Below are 26,404 nucleotides of genomic sequence, written 5' to 3'. Positions count from 1 at the left end.
AGTCCAAATACGGCATGGCTACTTCCACTAGTTCCGAAAAGCCACAACGATTTCTTGGAAAAATCAGCTTCAGCAGTTAGGGACTTCACCTTGCTTGAATTTTGATTTGTCCAAGAACTCATGGGGTTTTCAAAGAACTGAGACTCTTTGATGACGTCAAACTCGGCACCTTCAAGGTATAAATATGCCCACACTTGCCATAGCAAACACACAGTGGTTTGGAGCAGTTCGACTATCTACTTGCCCGACGCAGCTCGCTACAGCAAGTGCCGAAGGAAGCCGACCCTCCAGCAGATGCAATGAGAGAGACGCTGTCTTTTTTCTCACCTAGAAATCCAGCTCCAGTGTTTCCAAGCTCCCCTTGTTGGGTGTTGGGAAATCGAGTCCTGAGAGAGAGAGATACCAGACCTTCTTCATTCATTAGAAGCACCAGCTGAGTACTTTTAGTCTTTATTTATTTATGTATGTATTTTATGGCTTAGAAACCATACCATGCTTTTACAGTATTATTTTATAATGCTCTTCTTGCTGTACGTATTATACTTTGCAGCCAGTATTACGATTGTAGCACTTCATTACTTCTGCATGAGAAAGAAGACTGTTCAATAAATACCTTTTATTGAAAACGCCCGTCTCTCTATTTTCTCTGCACCTCTGATGAAACGAAGCATGCACGATTGACTGAGTAAAATATCTATCTATTGTTTCCACGACTCTGAAGATACGTTTTGTCTTGGGGAAACAAAGTTGTCATGTTCATGCGGTTGTCAGAAACTAACACCTTCTTGTTCATTAGAGAAAGTTTCTAGTGACTTCTGAGCTTGCTGGCACTCACAATTAAGTTTAATATATTAGATAGAGACCTAGTCAACCTAAGTCCTACGTCAATTCTATAGTATATATTATTCCAATGCGCAGAGCCTATTGGGAATATAGGAACTACACTACATGACGCCCAACGTTTGGTAAGGCACTAATTTAACGCTAGATACTAGAGTAACTCATTCGTGCTTTTCACAGAGACCGCTTTTTCCTGTAAAATATTCCAGTAAACATCTGGAGTGGGTAAAAGGATAAAATATCCACCATAACTGAGTAGGACTAAAATCCTATGTATTAGTTTTTGGTTTGTTCAACGTTGAGGGATACAGTGTTCCAAAATATTGTGCTGCTTATCTTTGCTTCCTTGAAACTTGCTCTGCAAACTTTCATTAAACAATGTCAGATAGCGATACCAAAAGCGGTAGACCTACAAGAACAAACAACGCAACCGGTGGAGCTGCAGCAGCAGTCCGACCAGGTTTTGACGTTACAGGGTTTAATGAAGACGACGCGAATGCTATAATCATCCCGGAAAATGTAAGGAAAACCATTACTATAAAGCGTATAACAAATGGCCTATCATCGAGAGGTGCTAGGGTGATATTTGTCATAGAGGCACATGAATATCGGCAGACAGAGGTATTCTATTAATGGATTATCTTCCCTGAAGCCAACCTAACAACACATGTGTTCCACTTCTATAAGGTAGAGGAACCTCCAGCGGAATACGTTCCTTTCGAGGACATTGAAATTCCACTAACTTACCAAGAGCATCAGCTCTGGTTTAAAGGCGCCCTACAACATAAAAATCACATTACAAAGCTCGGTCCACTGGGTAGACCAGGAGCAACATGGCCGGTACTAGCCAGCTATACACCACATCCTGACATTGAAAGAATGACAGATGTAGAACTATTAGCTCAACTAAAACAATTAATTAAAATACATAGACAATTGGTTCAATATGTCATGCGGACTCTAACAGTCCAACCTGCTATAAGGATTCCACAGCACACCCCTCATCAGGGGAACATAAACAAAATTACACCACAGACTATATAATTGGTCATTGGTAAATTTACCCACAAAAAGGGAACAAATTCCATTCTGGTTAGCTCAAAAGATTACTCAAATAGAGGCAGTATTTCCCAATAGTACACCTCATGAGAAACACAGGATTCTAACAATCTGTTTGCCAATGGGGTTCGCACCACACCTGGAGGACTGTGACACTTGGGGTGCAGTCTTTGCTGCAATATACACAAAAACACATGGTGTTCCGTCCATTTTTTTTTTTTATATTTAAAGACCTTTATTGCTCAAGACAGTTCGTTTTGTTTTCAACCAGCGCATAGCCTACAACCCACAGGGGCCGGCAGCAGAGGTTGGCAAATCAAAGGAAGTATGGGCGAGATGAAACAGCCATTCAGCCGACAACCCTGGAGTCCGGCGGCGTAGTATAAATAGAACATTTAGACATATTATAATATACAGCACGGTAAACAAGTAGGTCTGTAGATTTTCCATTTTCTCCATTCGTTAGTGTAGTTACATTAGTGTGTCTCCGGCATCTGCACCATATGAGCAACAGTCTATATCCACAAGGAGTATCTAGTAGCAGCAGTGTTTGTTAGGTACTGTGTGGACAGGCAACAGAGGGACTGAAAATCCTGCGTTTGAGATGTCGTTATGACGTTAACAGGTGTATAATGGTATAGCTCACTAATGCAGGGAAGTAGGCTCGTATAGGCGGTGACGCCAGGCTGTGACTGTTGCAGCCAAGACCAAGACATCTGATGGCCTGATGTGCGTGGAACTCGCCAGTGACGGCCACGTAAGTGTGTACATCAGAGGCAAGAGGCAACACCCATGTTCGGTCATCCGGTGTCGGGGGGCACCTGTCCCAGTCATGGTTCACAGCCCATATGTACAGGAGATTGTGACATGTCATTGTATCGGGAGTACATTGTGTCAGCAGGTACGTGACGTCCCGCAGCATTGTCACGGCGTGTAGAATGTTGCTGTCTACAGCAATAAAAGGCCTGGTCGGGGAACGTGACCGGTGTATGAACAAATACATGAACCAATACAATGGTGGAATAATAAAGGGTGGGAAGTAGGGGAACGGTAGCGCCTGTCAGCGTGGTATGCGGCGTGGGGTCTCTGCAGTCGTAGCAAGGGGTCAGTGGTCTTAGGGCAGGACGCGGCGGGGCCACCTCGTGAGCGTGAGGGGGGTCTGAGTAGGGGCCCTCGAACGATATGTCCAGTATACAGCCAGGACAGTGGTCATGTGTCGAGGGGCATGGTTAGGGTCCGGTGCGCGGGGAACGCGACAGGGTGTAGAGGAGAAGTCCGTCTGTCGTTAGCAGCAGGGCGTGTGGTGTAGGCGATCAGGGGAGAGAATATGGGTGCGAGTGTGGCGCGGCTCAGGCGTGTGCAAAGCGGGGGAAGGGTGGAAGCGCTAGCATCGGCATGGGTGTGTTGCCGGTCAGAGGGGGGGGGTGAGTGCTGCGGTGCCTCGCAACTTCCTTAGTCAGCGCGATAGCAGTGGGTCGTGTCACCTCAAGTTATCTCTTGTTCCTGGCAGGCTTGCTGAAAGGATTTAAGGAGATCGTCCCAGAGCTGCGCAATGGGGAACTTCCGGAGGTCCGCTGTTTCCTCTCGGAGGAGCACCGTGCTCTCGCCCAAGCCCAGTTAATGAAGGATGTGTGCCAGTGCCGAATGTGTGGGGGGTTGCTTGCCTTCCAATGTTTGGTAAGTAAGCGTTTGGCTGTGATAAGGCCCATATCCCAGAATCGTGCCAGCACCTTGTTCAGCTTTGAGCGTTTGTAGAGCCCCGGGATACAGGCTTCCCACGTTCGCGGCACACCTTCGTCGGTGCATTGTGTGAGTGTTGTCGTGACTTCGTCCCAGTACGTTTGAATGTTGGGACAGTGCCAGAGCATATGCAGGAGATCTGCTCCCACCAGGGAACAACGCTGGCAGGCAGTGTCAGTGAGTGAGAAGTATCTGTTAATTTTGTCAGGCGTGAGATAGGCTCGATGTATGATGTAAAATTGGATGAGCTTGAAACGGGGGTTGCGTGGGATGTTAGTTGGCCCAACCAGTACCATCTCCCACTCCTTGTCAGTCCAGTCCCTTCCTCTGTCGGCTGCCCACTTCTCCCTTAGCGGCAAGGTGGAAGGCTGCGTGTGGGCCAGCAGGGCTTGCGCCAGCCAGTGTATTACATGGGAGCCGTTGCCCATGACATGTAAATACTGCATAAATTGATGCATCGGCACCTCCTCCGAGATATCGCCCCAGGAGGCGGTCAGCGTACGTACGATGGACGCATGCAGTAGGAATTGCCCGGCTTTTAGGTCTGTGCTGGCGGCGAGGTCCGCAAAGGAAAGCAGCGCACCATCAGCGTAGAGGTCACCCAGCGTTTCCACTCCTGCCCATGTTCAGCTGGTCAGTTGGGCCTCTGTCAATGCTCCCACCGCCGAGGGGGCGCCCTGGTGCGGGAGTATCGGGGCATATGGCGTCGTTGCCCGGGTGAGCCGTAGGCATCGAAGGAAGCATTTGCGTGCCACTGCTAAGTGTAATTGAGAAGGACAGGGGGGCCGAGCTAGAGGATGGAACAGTGCACAGACCTGCGTTTGGGTCCAGGCGGTGGTATCCGAGGCAGTGTCTCCTAGGTTGTTACCACAAAGCCATCCCGACACCCACTGCAGCTGTGCCGCCAGGTAGTACAGTTCCATGTTGGGGACCGCCAGGCCTCCCGAGGCAGTGGTCATGTATAGTTTAGTCAGTGCGACACGGGGCCGGCCCGTGTTCCAGACAAGGCCGCGAAGCAGGACCTCAAGTTCCAGAAACACTTTATTGGGGATGTATGTCGGAATATTGGAGAAGTAGTACAATAACCGTGGCAGGACTACCATCTTGGCCAGTGTCACATGGCTAGGCACATTTAGGGGCAGGGTCCTCCAAAATCCAATTTGGGCACGAATGGAAGCAATCGCTTTCATCAGGTTCCCCTCCAGGACATCTGCTGGGTTCCGGTAGATATGGATTCCCAGATAGCGGAATGTAGTGGGGTACCATTGCAGCCTTTCTCCGCCTAGGCGGATATCGCTTTCAGGTGTATCCGGGCTGAAGGAGTAGGCTCCCGACTTGGACCAATTGACCCACAGTGCCGACATGTCTTCGAAAGTTCGGAAAATGTCAGCGAGAGATTCTGGGACATTGGTCAGATCCCTGACATATAATAGCAGGTCGTCTGCGTACAGCGAGACCACATAAAGCCCATCTGCCATTGAGATTCCCTACTCATTTCCCTGTGTCCGGAGGATCGTGGCCAGGCGTTCCATGGCCAAGGAGAACAGCAGGGGCGACAGGGGGCCGCCTTGTCTGGTACCTCTTCGTACACGGATGGTGTCAGAAAGCAATGTACCGGTGCGGACCCGGACCGTTGGTCTGCGGTAAAGTAGATCAACCATGGTTTCATAGCCGCCTCCCAGTTTGTACTTCTTCATTACCGCCCCCAGGTACGGCCACTCAACAGAGTTGAACGCTTTCTCGAGGTCTAACACTAGACACCCTGCTCGAGGCCAGTGTGGAACGGCGTACTCCTGCACACGGAACAAACGACGGATATTATAAGAGGTGTGGCGTGCTGGAACGAAGCCATTCTGGTCATGGTGCACTAGGAGGGGGACCAAGGGGGCCAGTCTCCGGGCTAGTGTGGAAGCAAGTATTTTATAGTCCGTGTTCAGGAGGGTCAGGGGGCGATAAGAGCCCATCTGTGTATTATCTCTGCCGGGTTTGGGTATGGATATCAGGATGGCTTCATTCAACATGGGAGGAAGAGAGGAATCCTCTGCAGCCGCAGCGTACACCTTTAGGAGTTTCGGAATGAGAATGTCCGAGCCAGCCTTGTAAAACTCGGCTGGTAACCCATCCGGGCCAGGAGTTTTGCCATTGGATAAATTAAAGATGGCGTCACGGAGCTCTTCAGATGTGAGCGAAGCCCCGAGTTCATCTTGTTGTGCAATAGTTAGTTGCGGCATCGGGAGGGGGGAAGATACCCGACTATGTCGGAGTCGGGAGCGATATAAAGCGTCGTAAATGTATTGCGACTTATATAGCGCACGTATCACCCGAAGGTATCAAGGCGCTTGCTTAGGGAACCCGTCCTGGTATTCCCCTGTGAGATACCCCGGCAGGGTATCCACAAGGTGAAAGCCAGGCATCCCGCCGCGAGGGGCCGTAGTGGAGATTAAGCAAGCTATTGCCCAGAGTCGCAGAGTGTGACCCCGTGAGTCGAGTAGGCACCGGAGCGAGAATTGTCGAGTCCGTGGAATTTTTGAGCCCGAGACCCGCCGAGGCGGGGAATCGAACCCTGGTCCACGGCCGATCTCAGCTTCCGGGTCTGCCGCCTCTAACCACTGAGCCACGCTTCTCCACCGTAGTGGGTCGTGAAGGCTTCATGAATGTGGCGTTGTGAGTACAGCAGGCCCTTCCCGTCTACGTGTATCGCTGCCACCGGGGCCGCTCGGTCTTCCTGTGAGATCACCCATGCCAACAATTTACCAGGCCTAATTCTCAGATGGTGTGTCCTTGCCGAGTGGGCAGCGTAGTTAAGAGTGCATAGCCGTTCCATGAGGCGCACATGTGCCGCACACGCCTCCGTCAGCGGGTCAGCTGTGCCATTGACCGCGTCTTGCTCCCGATCGAGCAGGCCGGTCTCCAGTCGCGTTAAGTCGCCCTCTTGCTGCCGCTGCATGTGTCCTTGCGTACCCAAACAGTGGCCACGAATCATGACTTTGAAGGCGTCCCACTCAACCTGGGGAGAGGACGCCGTATCAGAATTCTCCTCAAAGTATTGGGCTGTTTGCGTGAGAAGAGAGTCGCGGAAAGCCGCATCCAGCAACAGCGCCGGTTGGAATCGCCAGGTGGGAATGGGTGGGCGTGGGCGTTCCCAAGCGATGGTCAGGAAGTGTGGGTTGTGGTCCGAGTGAGTGCGTCCCATGTATCTTGTGTCAGTGACAAGTGGGAGAAGGTCAGTGGACACCATGAATCTGTCCAGGCGTACGTGCAGGTTGTGCGCGCCAGAGTAATAGGAGTATACCTGTGCTGTGGGGTTGTGAGCTCGCCAAGCATCATGGAGATCCCACTTTGTGGCCCAGCCGAGCAGCGCCCTCGAGGTACCGTGTGTCGTGCGCCAGCCAGGGGCGGGGAGGAGCGGTCAAGTGTCGTGTCTAATACGCAATTGTAGTCACCCCCCAGTATCCACGGGGCCGCATGCCAGGTCACCATTGTCGTAGGGAGGCGTGCAAGGAAGCTGCTCTGGTCTGTGTTTGGGGAATATAAGGAGACTAGAGCCACTTGCTTCCCATCCAGCCTGCCCTGGGCCGCTACGTATCTACCTTCGGGATCTATATGTGTGTCCGTGACCACCCAGGGGGTCCCAGGACGGACCCACAATAGGGCACCGCGTGCATATGAGGAGTAGTCCGTGGCATAGAGCTGCCCACGCCACCTACGATACAAAGCACGCACCTCCGCCTTATTCAGATGTGTTTCTTGGAGCAGCGCTACATTTATCTTATGACGTTTTAGATAGGAGTAAATCTGATATCGTCTAGCTGGTGTGTGCATGCCCCTGACATTCCAAGTACAGATCCGGATTTCAGCCATATTAACCACTTGTGTAAGTCCCACGCCCACCAGCCCGGTCCAGCCCTCCAGGCAAGGTACCCCGCAGGCTCCCCGGCCCCATCTTCGCCCCCAGACCACATCCAGACGTTAACACAATACGCAGCGACCCCCACAGGTGCTTAAGGGTAGGGGAGAAAAGGAACATATAAAGCCAGGAAAAGGCAACATTATAGATAATGCCAAAAGGTCGGCTGCACAACATGTCGCCGTCCAAACACTCAAATGAGCTATAGTAAACTATACAGTTCTAGGGGGGTAGTAAGTGGCTGTTGCAACAAAAGTCTGAAGAACAATGGTGTCCACAAGAGGAATGTCGCCTCTCCCGGGCCGAAAAGGAGAGGCCGTGACTGACAGGCAGGCCCAGGAATCCACCCACCCAGGATACTGGAAACAAGAAGGTGGAGGGGGGGGCGTCCAATGTCAGAAAACAGAGGGAGAGCTCGGAAGGAGTCCTCGTCCCCAGAGGGGCCAGAACAGAGGTCTCTAGTAGGCGTGCGATCACAGCTGAGGTGTTGGTCCCACCAGGGTAGAGGACAGGGCCATGTGTACATATCAAAACGTTACTCACTGTGTCTCTTCGTCGCTCGACCCCTCAGGGCAGGGAAATCCCCGCAGCAGTCAATACTGCTGGCCGCTCACTTCAGGGCAAGCCAGAACAACACTAGCTTTGCTGCGCCAGCCCTGCGCCACAGGGGAGGAAGGCCCTCTGGTCCCTCTCAGCCGAGAAGGTCCACTGTTTGTGGCGTGACGTCCGGAGGATCCGCGGACCGTTGGGAGTCCGGCAGACCGTAGATCGCCTCATCGTCACTCGGAAACGTGGTCGGACTAGCATTTGGGGCACTGGACGGGGATGGGGAGCTGCTGATCTCCGTGACTCTGCGCAGCGCATCCTGTTGTTCCTGTAGGATCTGGTCCGCTGGTGGAGAACGAGTTGGCACCTCCTGGGTGCGGGGGGTGTGGGTGTTCTGCGCCTAAGGCGCCCCCTTGATCCTCGTGTGCGCGAAGTCGTGGTGGTCCCCTGTGCCCTCCGAGGCGCCTCAGCCACTCCTCCATCTAGCCAGGCCTCGACCTCCTCAGGGCTAGTGAAGAAGTGTGTTTTGTCCTGTGCCACCACTCGTAGCTTGGCGGGGAAGAGCAGTGAATATTTGAGGTCCGCCTGTCGCAGTCGTCTCTTCACTGTTAAAAAGGAGTGATGTTGTCTTTGCACCTGCACTGTGTAATCAGGAAAAAACATCACGTGGCGTTGTCGATCCGGATGTCGCCAAGCTTCCTGGATTCCCGCAGGATCGTGTCGCGGTCCCTGTAATTAAGGACACGGAAGATTAGAGGCCTGGGGTTGGAGCCAGTAGGGACGGGCCATGTGGGTACCCGGTGAGCCCGCTCCACCACAAAGTGAGGCGACAGTGCGCCCTCCGGCAGCAGGTCTTGTATCCAGGCTTCTACTCGTTTAACTGGATCCATCCCCTCCCATTTCTCCGGGACGCCTACTAATCGGATGTTATTTCTCTGTGCCCGTCCTTCTGCGTCCTCAGCTCGTTCCTCCAAAAATTCCACCCGGTTGAGCAGATCCCGAATATGTTTGTCTGTCTGGCTCACCGTGGGTTCCAGCGTCAACATCGCCTTCTCCAGGGTCGAAGTGCGGTCTTGCAGCTTCTTATGGTCGGCTCTGAGGTGGGTTAAGTCAATCGCCACACTGTCAATCTTGGTCTCCATGGAGGTGCGAGTCTGTTGTAGGGATTCTTCCAGCCGCTCCATGACGGCTAATACATGGTCCAGTTTGGACGTCACCTGTTCCGCATCCATTTTAGACGCCGCTTTGGATATCTTCCCCTTTATCGTCGCGCCTCCGGTACCGGTCCGCGTCTTCACCCCTCCAGACATGGGCCAGGCGCAGCGACTATGCAAGGCTTGTACACAAGTGGGACAGTGCAAGACGTAGCTTTAGGTGACCAGTATGCAGGGTCCTGGAAGGTCGGCAGCCTCAAGTACAGTTCGAGTCTAAGGTGGCGGCAATGGCAGCGGCGTCCCACAGTTCAGGCGTTTCCGTGGCCACGGAATTATCGTGAGCACCAGCGCTCACCCGCGGGTGCACAGATGAGCAGGGCAGGCAGCGGGGGTGCCACGCGATGACCGAGGGGGGGTTCCCAAGAGTTCGAGCAGCCCCTCTTGCAGCGCTCATATAGCAAGTGTCTGGATAGTGCGGGGCAGGTGCATCAGCGCATGGCGGTCGCTTTGTTGCGACGACTCTCAGGGACGCGACAAAAGTTAAGGAGTAAGGTTGCAGTGGGGTGCCCGCCTTCAGAGGGGGTTCTCCGCTCACCTCCAAAAGTTCCCGCTGGCCAGATTACAAGTCTTCTCCCCCTGGACATCTCGCGGCACAGCGTCTTCGTAGGCGTGGGGGCTGTAAGGGTGTTAGCTCCCCGCGACGCTATCCGATGATGGCGGATGGTGGGCAGGATCCCTCTCGCTGATCACGGCCTCCCCCGTGTCCTGAGTCACAGCTCCGTGCGCCGCATGTTGCATTGTACCCTCATGGTGGCCTGGGGGGGAGAAAGGGGCACGCGGTTCCGTCCCTCAGATGTAGCGTGTACCGGGCGGTTCTCAACCGCAGGGGCCCACTGGTCTTCTCTTGCGCTGCCGCGTAGCGGCCGTGGTCTAGGTGTAGAACCCACGCCGTGCCCCAGGAGGGAGGTGTCGCGGCAGTTGAGGGTCAGCAGAGGGAGGGGGGTATTACACAGCCTCAGCCCCCAGGCTGTGCAAGACCCAATGAGGATGTGGGTAGGCCGCGTTCTCAGGCCCAGTGTCCCAGCCGGTAGATCCCAGGCGGTAATATATGTGGGGGGGGCCGACGCCTGTGCTCCGGCCGCGCTCCCCCGCAGTCACTCACCGGCGACGTCCGGGCAGTGTCCCACGGTAGCCAGGTGTCGCCTCCGAGGGGCCGCCGGTGCAGTCGTGCTGGTTTTTGCTTCTCGGGTCACCACACCGCCCAGTTCTCCAAGTCGGGGTCCCAGCTTCCCGCGGCTCTCCGCCACAGTCGTCGGCAGGTGTTCCAGGTGAGGAGGGCCCAGTGACGTGTCAGGGTTCGGTCAGCAACACAGTTGGCCGCGCAGTCTCCACTCTCAGGCCCCACAAGGTCCGGCCATGCAGCGCATAGGCCGCAATGTCTGGCCTAATCACAGCGCCAGAGCCCCGGCCTCGCGTAGTTGAAGACCCCAGGGGCGTCGCGACAACGCAGGCCACCGCTTCCCAGTGTGTGCCGGTGCAGGCCCCGGTGTCCGATCCGCTCCGTAGCCGGTCAGTGGCTGGGCGGGGGTCAGGGGCGGGTCCGCCAGCAATTTCTGGCTGGAACAGGAGAACTGTGTCGGAGAAGGAGCCCGGGAGAGGGGAGCTCAAGCAGGAGCTCTACCCGTGCACGTCTTCCTCCATCGCGCTCCTAGCCACGCCCCCATGGTGTTCCGTCCATGGCAGTGATACCGGACATCCTGAAACAGATTCAAAATGAATACGGGGCAGAGCCTGCCTTGAATCTGGGTATGAAATTACTTAAAGATTTCAAACAGGTCTCAGCTATAGTATTAGCTAATATTAAAGCTGAAGCAGCATCCATGGAAATCCACCAAAACCTAAAAGAACTTGATGTAACTGAGCAACCATATGAACTGGCCAGAATAATAGAAAAATCCTATGAAGAACTAGGTAGAGATAGTTTGGGAGGGAAACAGTAAAGCCCGAACTAACAGAAAACCCTGAAAAGGTTTTTATTAAAAACAATCTCACCACTCCTAAATAGAAGTGGGAAAATACTAGACAGATACTTCCTAAAGAGAAGCGTTCTCAATCCAGAGGTAGGTCTCCTCAAAAGGAGCCAACTGAAAAGAGGTATAACCTCAGAAACAGGGATAATTTGAGAAAACCTGATAGTTATCAAGATACTGATACACGTTCCTCTCGTACCTTTCAGACTTCCTCTCAGAAATCCAAAAGAAGAGGACGATCAGAACACAAGGAAGAACGCGTGAAGTCCAAAGACGATCCAGACATTCCAAAAAATAAGAAAACTCAATTCACCAAAAAGAAGATAGCAAGTCTAAAAATCAGACATGCCGAGGATCTTGAGGACACAACTCAAGAACGGGGAGTGGGCCCAGACAATGCTGGACAGCGCAGCAGAAGTTACCATAGCTCGCAGGATCCTGAAGGATCATCTGGAGACAGTGGACTTGAATGAGTACATTCCAGTTGAAACTGCGGATACCAGGGTTCGTGTACCCCACAAGTTATACGAAGTGAAACTCCGGATAGAGGGGGACACAACCAGAAAAATAAGAGCACTCTTTTGGAAAAAACTATCCAAGGGTTATGACATCCTTCTGGCTGAAAAAGACTGGCCACCTAAAATTGTTAGGGAGTGCCCACATGGCGAAGAAGTGATTATGCCAGCCTTCTCAAATCCTATTTCTATTCATAAAAAATACACCTATGCCAGAAAATGGGCAGTAGCCCAAGCTGCTGCATCATATAAAAATCATGTGGGATGGGATGAGAATTCTCCTCACCATAAGATCTAGTTAAAAAATCAATCAACTGCTCAGAGGCAGTATCCAGTTAAGTAAGAAGCTAAAACAGGTCAAGGAGATCTTAGATGAACTTGAATACCAAGGGGTGATTTAAACATGCACCTCGTCCATGAACAATCCTTTGTTTCTTGTCTCCAAACCAGACAATACATATCGTCTAGTTTTGGATTACAGACATTTAAACTATTGTTGCAAAACCTTTGCAGTACAAAATGCACACAGTGCAACACTGATAAATAACATTGTGCGCAAAAAATATAAAACTACATTAGAAATTTCAAACTGTTTCTTCTATCAAAATATCGCACCTGAAAGCAGGTATTTGACTGCTTTCTCAATTATGGGGACACAACCTCACTTCTGTCGTCTCCCCCAGGGATTCAAGAATAGTCCAGGGTTATTTTCAGGCAGAGTAACAGAGTTACTCCAAATGTATGAGGATGAGGCATTATCTTATGTCGATGACATCTATCTAACAGACGATGACTTGGACAGGTACTTGAACAGAGTAAATACCATAATACTTGGCTTCGCTTCTGAAGGGTACAAATGCAATTTTAAAAAATCAAGAATTGCCCACCTCAATGTCCTATTTTTATAATACGAACTTTCAAGTGAAGGCAAGAGCCTGGCAGCCAACTTTTCAGAAAAGTGTGCGCTACTCCAACCTCCAAAAATGCTGAAATACTTACAGTCAATTCTAGGTTTCCTGAACTTCGGAAGAACTTACATTTTTAATTACGCAGAAAGGGTTAAACCTCTCTACGAATTAATCAAACCTGATTTCAAATCAAATAATTGGACTCAAAAACACACCAAAAGTTTGCGTTCAGTGCAAACAGACATGTTAGCAACAACACATTTACAGACACGCGTAAACGTACGCAACCTTGTAATCCGAATCATCCCAGGGAGATGCAGATTCACATACCTAACATTTAATGAAGGTGAAAAGGTACCAATAGCATATAACTCACACTTGTACACACAAGCTGAAATAAAATTCACTTCAACAGAAAAAATTCTGACATCGGTTCAAACTGCAGTAGCAAAAGAGAGAGCCCTCGCACAGGGTAGATGCATAATGGTCGTTACTACTGTACCTGACTTAGAGGCAGTGACAAAAGCAAGCATTCCCAAATGCAAAGGCTTTACATCCAAGATGGATACAATGGGTTAACCCTCTTGCTGCAACAGACGTTGAATACGTTTTTGACCCCTACTTGAAAATACAAGAATTTCTCCAATACGAACAAGAATGTCCTCTGCCCACTGAGATTCTGCCTCTGGGACAGTACGAATGTATAACCTATACAGACGGATCAGCACAACCTGCAATTGGGGTTAAACAAGCTTATAGTGCTGCGTGCGCGATTGTTAAAGGTCGCTGGCACAATGGTAAATTCAGACCTATGGTCACAAAAACACAATCTCTTGGAGATTGTACAGCGCAGTGAGCTGAACTACAAGCTTTCAAGATGGCGCTGGAAAATACTGATCGCGAATTCCCCCGCTCATAGTGTGAGATTCGTATTACTGCGTCCAGTCTTACAATGAATACTTGCAGAACTGGGTTCAAAATGGTTTCAAAGACACTAAAGGTGGCACAATCAAGCATAAATTGCTTTGGGAACAAGTAGTTCTATCACAGAAAGAACTACAAAAGACTCATGTGATCCATACACTGAGTCATCAGTGTGATGGCGTTCACGTTGCAGGGAATTCATTGGCTGATGAGGCTGCAAAGGCAGCTGTGCAAACGGCTTCCGTAGCTGCAATCACTTGTTCAAAAACAAAAATAGACGGTGAAACAATGCTAGCTGTCAATGCCACTAGCAAAGGCAGCGGTGCAGCGTTACCTCTAAACTATCCACTTGAATATTCATACATAATTGATGCCAACTCCGTTCCTTTTGCTCGAATCCCTGGAGTGGGGGATAGAGTAATTCTAAACAGGAGACGTAGAGCAGCTTTGATACACAAAGCACATATGGGAGAGGGTCTGACACATCAAGGGATCTCTAAATCTATACTGGAATTAAAAGAGACGTACTGGTGGCCAGGGATGAATGCCCACATTCACGAATTTGCAATTAATTGCCATGACTGCAACAGAGATCGCATCATTGAACGCCGCCAGATACCGGACTACAGTGTAGCCAGCCCAGTACAGATACCATTGTTAGACAGCATTAGACTGTCTACACGCAGACGTCACTGTAGACGAATGTGGTCCCACTACTACTAGGACAAGATTCATTTGGATGTGACCTCAGCGCTCAACTGACACCCAAACTGTTATAAAAGATTTGTCAGTCTTTATCTCCACATACGCAATCGGCACACTACATTCTGACCAGGGTCCTGCGTTTAGCTCTCGAGCTTACAAGGAGGTCATGGCCAATTTGGGCGTTGCATTGCGGTTTTCGAGTCCATTCCATCCTGAGTGAAATTCGGTTGTGGAGAGAAAAAAACGGGACATAAAGCAATCTATAACAGCTAGGGTATTAGGCTCGGGTGACGGGTGGGTCAAACATCAAATAAGTGTCCATCGTAGTCTTAATAATCTGCCAAGAAATTCTCTGGGTGGAATCACTCCATATGAAATCCTCTTTGGTACTAGAATGATTGTCGAAGACCTCGATCGTCATACTTCAGTGGTAGAACAAAAACCCTTTGATATCAAAGACCGTTTGGCTGTTTTGCAGAACATAAATTAAACACGAAGAAGTCTAAGCAGCACATTACAGAAGCCAATGACCACTGAAGGAAGAAAAACCACCTGTCCCAGCAAGATCTGTCTGGATTCCAAAGATTGGGGATCTAGTCAGAGAAAAAAATAGCAGATAAGAAGGAATTTGGGCCTTCTTACAGAAAACCAGTACCTGTGCTAGCAATCCACGGATCAAGAACAGTGTTACTGTCGCCCCTTGCTGGAAGAAAGTAGAACCGGTTCATATCTATCAACCTGGTTAAACCACATCATATCGCCGATAATAAGTAGTAGGCCCAGTGGACTCCAAAGAAGTAGCAGACGCCCAAATCTTGCTACTATGCAAGAGGTTCAAACTGAAAGTCTCATCACTTTTGAAGAATCTATGGTGAGAAAAGAAGGACTATGCAACAAAGCCATGGAACTTGTGCCTCTTGAAACCCAAATAGCAGTTCATCAAGAAACTCCAATCTACAATGATGTAGCATCTGACTATACTAACATGTCAAGGGACCAAACAGCTCCAGCGATTTAAAAAAAATCCGGATGTGATACCAACAATTGACAGAACTGCCTCTGGCTATTTCATCAACTTTGATAACTTTTCTGAGGATCCCAGTGAGCCCGAAAGAATGCCAGCGTATAAAACTTTCAAGGAACAAGTAACAGAACTTTGTCACCAGCTTGCAAATACATATCTGGTTTCACCATGGGTTGAATTTTGGACTGTGTTAGGTGTACTTTTTCTCCTACTTTGGCTCATTCTTGTTTTAAGATTGGGTAAGCTGATAGATGGAAAATATAGTAAAATGGACACAGCAAGTAAAAACATCATCTTGCTCCTGAAGCCACACAAATCATCTCATTGTGAACAAAGAGACCTGTTATCAGTGAACATCACCTGGTGGTATAGCATGGGACAGAACTGATTATGACATTTATGGTCCTGCAGAGCTGTTGAAGATTCCATACCAATTTAAGGTTTCCTTGAGTGATTTCATTTCACCCAGTACATTCTCTGATGATTGGGACTTTGAGACTGTTAATAACATGATGGCAGACTTAGAAATGTCAGCAAAATTTACAAAACATGAATACTTAGAATGTTCATCAGATTATGAACAAATGTATTGTTTTAATCATTATGGTCATCTTTATTTGCACAAAATCTGCAAATCCTTGAAATGTTTTTTCTTATAATCAATGGGAACATTGTCCAAAGCCGCCAAAGGGTAGCTCAAAAACATTTCATGAAAAATTTCCATACTTTTCAGGTTTCAATACCACAAATCCAGAAACATTTTACTTTAGAAATGTTAATAAGACAGGAATGAAAAATATGATGACTAATTCTAAGCACATTTATTCTGCGGCCTTTTATGCTCAATTGTCTACATTAGGTTTTGACTTATGGAAAGACAACATTGAGACAAAAACTGTCTGGGGGACAAAAGACTGGCAGGTGCAAGGTTCAGAAGCCTTATTCAGAGCCTGCATCATCCCAGAACAAATAATGTTTTTAAATTAAACTGTTCAGCAGACATCTTGTCTGGGCCTTGCTAAGATAAAAGATTTAAACAAACCATCCATACCAAAAACCACACCTGATAGTAATGGAACTACAGATGAGGAGGTAGACGTAACATATATTTTACAACAGAACAGAACTCATCCTGATTGGAAAAAATAGTTAATCTGGCCCACAGACACGCATAACTGTCAAGATAGATTCCTGAACAAGACACAAGGGTTTACAGTAACTAGGCCAGATCCAAGATATATCCAGAGACAACATCCAGGGATAATAACAACATACAGTGTAGGAAAACTGTGTCTTGAGTAGCTACAAAAATCCGCACTTCCAGATATAAAACAACCCTCAACTTTACTTAAAGATGGTGTTGATTTGAGAGACTTCTTACTAGGACCTCGCAAACCACGTCATAAACGTTTCATATACGACGGTATTTATGCTGCATATAATGAAGCCTGGAAATTGCAGAACGTATACGAAAAAATAGATCGATTTAATTTAGAGAAAGCTCTCTCTGTAGTTGACAATGGGTTAACAACTCTGTTATCCAGAATTTATTCTTTGGACAGCATTGTATCCTCTGCCATTGACATAATGGAACAGGACTTGCTCATGTTACAACATGGGCAGTCTCAATTGCGTTCTATAATGCTGCTAGGCTAGACGTAACAAAATCTTCGTTCAGGCTATGTGCCTTGGCGTCTAATCAACACCACGTCATTGTTTACTGGATTTAAGCTTACAGATAAAAAAATCTCTTTGGCACAGAGGGGGGCAGACTATACTGTGCTGAGCATAGAAAAACTGGAAAGATTACCATTAACTGTTTCTGAGAAACCAGCCGTAGAATGGATAATACATGGCACCATCACGATACCAGGGACGATTTTCCAATTTCAGTATTGCTTAAAACACATACCAGCAGGCCTGTATGAAAGGTTGGGTAAAGAATACATAAAGTCGACCTGGGATTTACCATACACACACAAATGTTGGAGTGGGGGAAAGGAGGTGTTTCTTAGTGGTAAAAATTGCAACAACGCACTAAGCAGAACTCCTTAATGTCAGGGTATTAACTTACATGGAGCCTGTGATGGTTCTTCAACCAACATATCCTGCCACCTGCAAGGTTTTCCGGCAGCAGTGATAGATCCAATTTTTAGGCAGCTTTCCAATGGGAGCTACATAATGTTGAATGATCAAAGCTGTTGTGGAATGATGCCAGGAATAGCCTATCTCGTTAGTGTGTCAGCCAGGGTCACTTGTTGTATGCAAGTATTGTTTCCTAAAAGTAAGTCAGACGGGGAGTCACCGCTATGGCCTTCACTGAACATCTCTTCTATACAAATTGATACTTTAGGCAGAATGAAAGCCATCCTTTTACAAAAAACTGTGCCACTGACCTCTTCCAGAGAGACGTATGATCTGCAAGTTGCAAGGTCCTCTGCAGAGATACATGCCCTATTATCAACAACCTGCACCATACATTTTGCAGAAATGTTAGGTCGTATCTTAAACATGTCTGATACCAGTGGTATTGTACATGTATTTAAGACAATTGTTTCGGGACTGTTAGCAGCCTTTGAAGCAGTCCTAGGCATTTTTCCAAACTTCGTGCACTCTGTGTTTGGCAGCCTGCCTCTCCTCTTGGGACTCGTAGCAGGGATACTATTTTTGCTCCTTCTGCTCTGTTATGGAAGTCCGGTCACCAGCGATACCCAGATTACCATGGAGAATACTCTTCTGGCAATGCAGTATCGTAAGCGCATAACACAGAATCTTGGCATGGCTCGTATGAGAGATCTGAATACCACATGGTTCCTATCATTCAGACCAATCTGGCAAGATTGCATCTTACGTGTTCTACGATGCCTGCTTTGTGGAGAGAAATGCGTGTTGGATATCTGTCTAACACTTCCATCAGCGCTGCCAATGGATGTTGACGCTATGCTTGATTTGGTAACGGCTCATGCATTGTCTTGTCCCCAACGGCTACCAATCCTGATGACGGCATTCATTGAGGTCTCACCAGCGATCCCAGCTGACAGTGAGATATGTGGACCAACAGGCACACAGGTACCATCTACTGCGAACATTGAAGAGGTGTGGCGCCGCGGCCAGGGCGACTGACGCTGGAATCTGGGGACCACGGTTCGATCCCCGGCTCCGGCGGCAGGTCAGCCCAGCACCATGTGACTCTGGGCAATAGCTCGCTTAATCTTCCCGACGGCCCCCCAGCGCCTAGAGACCCTTACGGGTGATTGTGCGCTTTACAAATGTGGACTTTTAATGCGGCTGACGCTGACGGCGATGTTTCTCATCTGTGTGCGATTGATCTACTTCATGAAGTGGTTCAACTCTCACCTACTGTGGTAGACGACTTCTTTGCCAGCCTAGAAGATTTAATGTTTTCTCCTGACACCGAGAATAACTTTTGAAATTAGCACACAGCGATCTATGAACTCTGAATTTGACCTTTGCTTGTTCAAAACAAAACTTCTAACTTTGGAATTCTATTTTTCTACGATTTGATTTGGCTTTTTCCAAAATTTAACTTTTTTTTTTGCCATAAAGTAAATCTGCTTAAAGTAAAACTATTCTTAGAGAACAAGAATTCTTTGAATACTTCCTAGAAACAATATTGACCGTATCCACAAACCAAAACAGTTTATATATATTTTGCTATGGGATGGTCTCGAATTTTTTTTGTAACTAAGAAACATTTCATTAAAGTAATTTTTTGATTCATTTGGTTAGCATTTCAAATATCATATTATATGCTTACAATAAAATCATTGCTTTTAAATGCGTACTTTACAAATGCTCATTTTATGGTTACAACCATTTTCAAATACATTTTATGTATTTTTGGGTGGGATTGTAAACACATGCTTTAGATATGTTTTAATGCTTAAATTTAGTAATGTTGAATATAATAAAGTGGTGTGGGTGTTGTATAGCATTTTAGGACCCTAGTGTAATTTTCCGATTCATGCCCTTATATAGGTATAAATCACCTTGTCCTTTTATAGGCATAGAAATCATAACCATATTTAGACATGGCTCATGCAGTTCAAATACGGCATGGCTACTTCCACTAGTTCCGAAAAGCCACAACGATTTCTTGGAAAAATCGGCTTCAGCAGTTAGGGACTTCCCCTTGCTTGAATATTGACTTGTCCAAGAACTCATGGAGTTTTCAAAGAACTGAGACTCTTTGATGACGTTATTAGGTCTAACTTCACGTCTCACGTCAAACTCAGCACCTTCAAGGTATAAATATGCCCACACTTGCCATAGCAAACACACGGTGGTTTGGAGCAGTTCCACTATCTACCTGCCCAACGCAGCTCGCTACAGCAAGTGCCGAAGGAAGCCAACCCTCCAGCAGACACACTGAGAGAGACGCTGTCTTTTCTCTCACCGAGAAATCCAGCTCCAGTGTTTCCAAGCTCCCCTTGCTGGGTGTTGGGAAATCGAGTCCTGAGACAGAGAGATACCAGACCTTCTTCATTCTAAAACCAAGGTACGGAGCCGATTAGACCCTAAGAGAAATCTTGGATAGATTCTTGGCAAACAGACTACTAAGCTTATACTACATCTCACTTTCTTCTTCCCTAGTATACTAGATTTAGGTTAGTTACATTGGGGTAGGCGTATTTTCGAAGCACCAGTTGAGTACTTTTAGTCTTTATTTATTTATGTATGTGTTTTATGGCTTAGAAACCATACCATGGTTTTACAGTATTATTTTATAATACTCTTCTTGCTGTACGTATTATACTTTGCAGCCAGTATTACGATTGTAGCAGTTCATTTCTTTTGCATGAGAAAGAAGACTGTTCAATAAATGGTATTTATTGAAAACGCCCGTCTCTCTATTTTCTCTGCACCTCTGATGAAACGAAGCATGCACGATTGACTGAGTAAAATATCTATCTATTGTTTCCACGACTCTGAAGATACGTTTTGTCTTGGGGAAACAAAGTTGTCATGTTCATGCGGTTGTCAGAAACGAATCCCTTCTTGTTCATTCGAGAAAGTTTCTAGTGACCTCTGAGCTAGCTGGCACTCACAATTAAGTTTAATATATTCGATAGAGACCTAGTTGACCTAAGTCCTACGTCAATTCTATAGTATATATTATTCCACTGCACAGAGCCTATAGGGAATATAGGACATCCCCTCCCTAACATCAATGAGCTGCTTAGCTTCATTGAGGGAGCTAAGTACTTTAGCGTTCTGGATCTTTCAGCTGCATACCACCAGGAAGCCCTCCATTGTGACTCAAGGTCTCTCTCTTCTTTCATAACCCCATTTGATGCATGCCAATATAGCAGAATGCCCTTCGGATTAGCATCCGCCGCAGCAGTTTTCCACCGTGTCATGCAGCATATACTGCAGGGCTCTGACAAAGATTTGGGTTTCCAGGATGACATCTTGACGTATAGTGAGTCCAAGGAGGAGCACAACATAGTACTTGAGAAGGTCCTGAAGAAGTTAAGCAGAGCAGGATTTACCACGCAGATTGACAAATGTGAGATAGGAATTAAATCAGTTGTGTACCTTGGCCATACAATTACCAGCGAAGGTATAAGTCCCAAGTCCACTTTTGTACCGCTTTGGCCGCCATAAGTGTGGCAGGGTATGCTCAGACGTGAGTCCCTTGCTCACTTTACCACTGGATTCAAGCAAGCCGGGCTGAAGACGGCTGGAATGCCAGAAACCGGTCCTCGGAAGCTTGTTTCCGGTCCAGGGAAGGCATGGCTTAGCAGTTCAGGCTGGACTGTTCCCATGAGGCACAGGGTCAGACTGATTTGCATAGAGCCATGTCTGAACTGGGGTGGCAGAGTGGGCTAAAGAACGGTGATGGATCCAACCCAGATCTTTTTACTGGGTGTGAGTGTTTGATTGGTTCAGATGCTCCGTCCATCACCACCCCCTTTTGTACCGCTTTGGCCGCCATAAGTGTGGCAGGGTATGCTCAGACGTGAGTCTCTTGCTCTCTTTGCCACTGGATTCAAGCCAGCCGGGCTGAAGACGGCTGGAATGCCAGAAACCGGTCCTCGGAAGCTTGTTTCCGGTCCAGGGAAGGCATGGCTTGGCAGTTCGGGCTGGACTGTTCCCATGAGGCACAGGGTCAGACTGATTTGCATATAGCCATGTCTGAACTGGGGTGGCAGAGTGGGCTAAAGAACGGTGATGGATCAAACCCAGATCTTTTGACTGGGTGTGAGTGTTTGATTGGTTCAGATGCTCCGTCCATCACCACCCCCTTTTGTACCGTCTAATTAGCTTCAGCACCCTCCACCAAGAAGGAACTTAAGTCATTCCTGGGCCTGATTGAATACATGTCGAAATATGTAAAACATTTTGCTGTTTGTGTACATTCACTCAGATCTTTAAAAAGGGCACTCTCTTTGAATGGAATGTTGATCGTCAAAGGGAATTCTCGCACATCAAACAAGCCATTACAGAGGCACCTCTTTTGAGCATGTTTAACCCCAATGCCAAAACAACCTCAACCACTGATGCCAATATAGGTGAATCTCTTACAAAAGTTGGTGATGGGAAAGAGAAAATAATAGCTTTCGCATCCAGAACACTAAGGGCCCCCTTAGGATGGCGGGCGGATTGTTTCCGCCAGGCCGGCGGTAGTCACCGCCGGCCTGGCGGGGGCGATCCGCCCACCATCCTTGCAGAAAAGTCCCCCCGCCATATTATAATGGCTGGGGGGGGTCCGCGGCACATGGAAAGACCGTCTGCTGATTTTCCGCCCGGTCGACATGTCAACCGGGCGTAAAAGGGTTCAATATGGTGGCGTTGTCTGAAAGACACCGCCAGTCATATTAGAATGTGATCTTAAACATGCCTAAAGGCATGCGGAGTCTGCTTGGGGGGCCCGTTGCGGGCCCCCATGGACTCTGGGGGGGTGGGGAGTGCACATGGGGGGGTACCTATGGTACCTCCCTGCCTTTCAATGAACAACGTGGCAGGCACCGTGCGGTGTCTGTCACGTTGTGCATTGAAATACACTGTGGCATTGCGGCGGGCGGTGGCCTCTGCACCGCCTGCCGCAATGTTGCAGATGCTCTATGCACCCGCCAGTGTGGTGGGCGCATGCTAATCGGGAGTACGGGACCCCCGCACACTCAGCGGGCGGTCCTGGTTCCCGAGGGTATGTCGGGCGGACAAAGTCCGCTTTCCATACTAATGAGGCCCTAAGTGTCCCTGAACAGAACTACTCCACCATAGAGAAGGAAGCTCCCGCCTGATTCTGGGCAGTAAATCATTTTATGTTCTTTCTTTGGGGGATCCCATTCACTATAAGAACTGATCACAAACTGCCTTTGTTCTCCACCAAGTGCATTGAGAAAGCCACCCTGTATCTCTAAATGGGTCTTGCTCTACAAGGATTTAATTACAGCATGGTATATGTACCAGTTGAAAAGAACTAAGTTGCAGATTGTCTGTCTAGACTCCCTATTGATGCAAAAGATTCTAACACCGAAAACTCTGATTACGCCATTCTTTCTATCGACATTCCAGCCATTAGTAAAGATGAATGGGAGAGATGCGTTCAAGGTGATGACACTTGGGTACCTCTCAAAGAGATCATTAGTAAAGGGTGACCCAAGAACCTTAATGCTGTCCCGAGAACCTTAAACCTTTTTGGAGTGTAAGAGATGAGTTATCAGTTATCAGTAACCACATACATAGGTGCAACAAAATTGTACCACCTCAAGGAATGTATGAACGCATTATTCAAGTAGCTCACGAGGGTCATCCCGGCAGGAGTTTGGCAAAGAGCAAAATCAGAAATGATGATTGGTTTCTGAATATGGACTCTATGACAGAAAAGGCAGTGAAGGATTGTTTGGCTTGCAGATCCAGTGACAATGCTAAAATCACCCGCAAAGCTCCTCTCCTACCCATCCCCATTCCCTCCAAACCATGGGACAAGTTAGGACTTGATATAATAGGTCCACTCAATCTACTTAGTCCTTCTCAGAGATTCATGTTTGCGTTAATTGACTATCATTCTCACTGGATTTGCACCAAGTCTGTCACATCTATCACCACGTCAACACTTATTGAGTTCCTCAAAGACATGTTTGCTAGAGAAGGTATTCCCAACACCCTTGTCACTGACAACGGAGTTCAATTCACTTCTGAAGAGATTAAATTGTTTCCGGGGACCTTATCTATCACTCATATAAAATCTACTCTTTATTGTCCTTAAGCAAATGGGTTGGTCGAAAGGACCAACAGGATGATAAAGGATACCATACAATTAGCTTGTATCTCTAAGGATGACGATGCCATAAGGAAAATGTTGTGGTCCTACCACACTACTCCCAACAGTACCACCGGAGTCTTCTCCCTTCACTTCTCTAAAAAGGAAGGAATACTGGCTCGAAATTGACTCCCAACTGGCTCAATTGGGCATGTCTTGTGAGGGTTGACAGAAACAACAGTTTCAGACTAAGTTAAAGAGTATCAGGCTGTGTACAAATCCAAGTGCGACCAGAAATAGGGAACGAGCAGCAGAGAATGGCGAGTTGGTGCTGATCAAGAGACCCAACGTTAATCATTCCAAGGTCTCTGCTTTCTCCAAACCCCTCAGATTCAAACGTGTTAATAATAAGTCTGTGCTGCTACCCTATAAATACCCCTGTACCTCAAAACCCACACATACCCCTGAACCCTAAAAATACCCCTGTACCCCAAAACCCCAACCTAGCCCTGAACCCTAAAAGTACCCCTATACCCCAAAACCCCAACCTACCCCTGAACCCTAAAATACTCCTGTACCCCAAAACTCAAACCTAGCCCTGAACCCTTAAAATACCCCTGTACCTCAAAACCCACACCTACCCCTGAACCCTAAAAATACCCCTGTACCCCAAAACCCCAACCTAGCCCTGAACCCTAAAAGTACCCCTATACCCCAAAACCCCAACCTACCCCTGAACCCTAAAATACTCCTGTACCCCAAAACTCAAACCTAGCCCTGAACCCTTAAAATACCCCTGTACCCCAAAACCCAAACCTACCCCTGAACCCTAAAAATACCCCTGTCCCCCAAAACCCAAACCTAGCTCTGAACCATAAAAATAACCCTGTACCACAAAACCCAAACCTACCCCTGAACCCTAAAATTCCCCTGTACCCCAAAACCCAAACCTAGCCCTGAACCCTAAAAATACCCCTGTACCCCAAAACCCAAACCTAGCCCTGAACCCTTAAAATACCCCTGTACCCCAAAACCCAAACCTACCCCTGAACCCTAAAAATACCCCTATACCCCAAAACCCAGACCTAGCCCTGAACCCTAAAAATACCCCTGTACCCCAAAACCCATACCTATCCCTAAACCCTAAAACTACCCCTGTACCCCATAACCCAAAACTATATCTGAACCCTTAAAATACCCAAACACCCCAAAACATATACCTCAGTACCCCAAAACATATACCCCTATACCCATACTTACCTTATCAAAACATTAAACATTAAAAAAAACATGCTTTTACCATTCATGCATTTACAATGAATTTCGTTGTAAATGTATGTGTGGTAAAACAGATAAAATGTAATGCCATGCGTTATAATGGCATTGCGGAGTCATGGTACTTTCGTAATGAAAGAATGCGGAGTGATGGTATGGGAAAGAAAGTTGCGGAATAAGGGTTGTTTACCTTCCCCCAGTAAGTACATTGGTGGCACGGAGGCCCACATCTCCAGCAACATACTCATATTTTTTCACCACTGATTTGAAAAATGCACAGGTCTCTCTCATTGATGGCCAGCACCGACATACACTTTTAGACACACCTCCCGCCACAAGTTCTAGAATTGCGAACTTTAGAGCTGGGGAGCTACGTTCGAATCTCGGCATCAGCTCAACATCCTGTGATTCCAGGCAAATCGTTTTGTCTCCCCGTGCCTACCACAAATTAATGTGTTCTTCTGTAATGTAAATTGTGCTCATACCATGTTGTCGAGTTCGCGCTATATAATATTGCAAGGAAAAATAAAGTAGGGAAACTCAAGTTCACACACTACTGAACGCGCACTCTTTAGTGCATCAGCAGTGCACTGTGAATCGGAGCGTTTCACAGGCCTGTCAAAGATAAGAAATGATATCAAAACGCAATCCTAAAAAACAATATACTACTGGCCGGCAGCAATTCATACCCGGACAACGTCGGGACGGGCTGCTAGTATCCAATAAAGCAAGAAGCTAAAAAACAGGTCAGGGAGATTGTGGAAAAGTAAATTTTGCCATGTTCTGTGTCCCTACGTGTCATCCATCATATGTTATGTGTGCATGATTAATATGCATATGTTATTCCCCATGTTTGATTAAAGACGCAATTACAGTTGTGTCCACCTCTAGTATGGCAGTTTCCAGTTCTCGTGAATAATACGAGTATTAGGCCTATGTAAAGCTACGCTGCCACGTTTCTCAGTGAGCACGTTATTCCATTGTAAAGTCCCCGTTTCTAGGCCTCAAAAGGGCCCGGACACCAGATTCAGCTCCTGTCTCCTGAAGCCCTCGCTGAGGAGCGACACGGCCCCCACCTGTATCCTCGACCCTTCACCTACTGCCTGCCTCGCAGTGCCCGGTTCAGCTTGGCCCTGCCTCTGAGTCTGCCAAGAGTATGTTATGATTCCAGATTATCAGTTCAGTCCTCTTCCTCTGCATTCCTAAAGCTACTGAACTGCATCAATAGTTTCCGTCATTGTCTAGCCTTTACGGCCCCATGTTAGAGAAATACTGTATTAATGGTCATTTAATATTCTTCATCACGCACTACATGTAGAATAATGCATGGTCCAGTCTTAGTGTCTGTTAGCCTTTCCCCTCCTGACTTCTAGTTTATATCAACATGTTCCCTAAACATCAGATACTAGATACTGTTTAGGTACATGTCGCCCTGACTCTCCAGACTTCAGTCTCTGCTCCTAGCACAGAGTTCGAAGCCCCCAGCTTCTCCTAGTGATACGTCATTGCCAGTTTGCGCGCACCATCAGGTTAGAGGTCCCGGCTCC

At 47.7% G+C, this 26,404-nt stretch overlaps 1 protein-coding gene across 4 annotated transcripts in view; it reads left to right on the top strand.

The window, feature by feature from the left end:
- Positions 1-26,404, top strand: part of VIT (vitrin) — a 1,808,828-nt gene that overhangs the window by 1,720,323 nt on the left and 62,101 nt on the right. The gene's annotated exons all lie outside the window — the stretch shown is intronic.

This window comes from Lissotriton helveticus, chromosome 6 (genome assembly GCF_964261635.1).
Source record: "Lissotriton helveticus chromosome 6, aLisHel1.1, whole genome shotgun sequence".
NCBI lineage: Eukaryota > Metazoa > Chordata > Amphibia > Caudata > Salamandridae > Lissotriton > Lissotriton helveticus.
This window is presented reverse-complemented; position numbering and strand designations above follow the sequence as displayed.